Raw genomic sequence first — 1,828 nt, forward strand, 5'->3', positions numbered from 1 at the left:
AGCGCCCGGCGGCACTGCTGCAGGCAGGTGGGAGTAGGAGCAGGCAGGAGCAGGCAGGGCTGAAGTCGCCTCCTTTTCTCGGTGTATTTGGTCCCCTGGGAGCCGATGCCCGGCGCCCGTCCATTTTCGGCGCTCCCCAAAGCACCCTCCTCACTTTACCTGTGCTGTGGAACAGTGTCGTGGTGACCGGCAACTCATTCGTAAAAGAAATGTATATTTTTTAAGAAAAGAGATGAAATAATTTTTAAAAAGAGTTTAGGGAAAACAAAGTCTTTCGGAAAGACTCAAAATTATTCTGCGCGTCTCCTCCTGCTTTAGGTAGCTTTTAGGTCTTGGCTGGACACAGGGATCCGGCCAGGAGAGCCATCCGGAGAGCGAGAGTTTGCTCTTACTCCACCCTCGTCTTGTAAGGATAATTTTCTATTTTTATATTGAAGCATTAATTACTTGTTAGCTCAGGGTCAGCGTTATATTCAACTTTATTTTCACACCAAATCTCTGCAAAGCTATAAAGATGGAGTATTCTTGGCTGGTATAAACAATCCTGGAGGCTTAATTTTACTAGAAGTAGCCAGTTATTTATTAAAACATGATGTTAGTAGAGTTAGGGATATTCTGGCTAGATTATTTTTCTTTAGAAAATAAATCATGGAACCATAAAATTGAAGAAGTTATAAATTTATGTGTGGGAAAAAATGGATTGTAAATAGCTAAGTTGCCTTGCGAGGAATTGGAAAATGTGCTGATACTTAGAAACTACCTCAGTTCTGAGGAATTTCCTTTCTAGCTTTGAGTGCTATTACATTTACTTGGTAGAAGTGAATCTGGTCTCCAATATGTAGCTGAAAGAGTTATCCCTATAGACCTTGTTAGATTGTTTTTAATTTAGAGGGTTGAACTACATCCAGCTGTTTTCTTTCAGCTAAGTTCCCTAACAAAGAGAATTTCTGAATTAAATATTGCTGATGGTTTCCATGACTTTTCCTGATTTGTTTGGTTTCGTGGCATTTTCTGATTGCCCTTTAATTATTTAAACGGTTCGAGCCATTTGAATTTTAAGCCCGAAATAAACAAACCTTAGATGCACTACCATTGTAAATACATCGCAGTAAGGTCTGACTGGATAACCCTTCTGGCTTATACCCAGCTGGCAGGCCGGCAAAGTTAAGTGAAGAAAGAGAAAAGAAAAAAAAAAAAAATAATCAAGAATTAACCTTCTTCAGAGCTCAGAGAAGGGTGGAACAAAAGCCCTTGTGTTCCGAGGGGCTGACTTCTCCAACATCTCCCTTCTCGGCGTGTTCGCATGTAAGAAAGTTGCTTGTAAATTCTCCTGCTTTTAAACATTTCTGCTCAGAAAAAAAAAAAAAAACAACCCACAAACGTTTCTGAACTTCTATTTATCATTTTACATCTAATTGCTCACTAATTATTCTTCCTTAGTTTGGTACAAGCCACCAACGCAAGGACCTGCCGTGAGTATTAAACGTGTCCAGTTGACTTTGTTAATAGCGCAACGATCCTCTGCTATATAAAGGACAGCTTTGTCACCTGGGGCTACGGGAAACAAGAGTAAACGTCAATGTAGGATGATCAAAAGTTGTGTTCCTGCTTTTATTTTCTGTTTGTGTGTGAAATTGGCTCTCTGACATGAGCTTGTAAACTAAACCATACGGGTCGGGACGAGGCGTGCTGCTGGCTTGTGCTCCCTTCCTTCAAGTATTTCTTTTTTTATTTCCTTTTTTGTTTGTTTGTTTTTCACATAACCGTTACTATTATGACCGTGATTTAAAGAAAAATTCCCATACATAAAATTAATACTTAATGGAAT

Source organism: Charadrius vociferus, unplaced genomic scaffold (genome assembly GCF_000708025.1).
Source record: "Charadrius vociferus isolate BGI_N301 unplaced genomic scaffold, ASM70802v2 scaffold472, whole genome shotgun sequence".
Classification (NCBI taxonomy): domain Eukaryota; kingdom Metazoa; phylum Chordata; class Aves; order Charadriiformes; family Charadriidae; genus Charadrius; species Charadrius vociferus.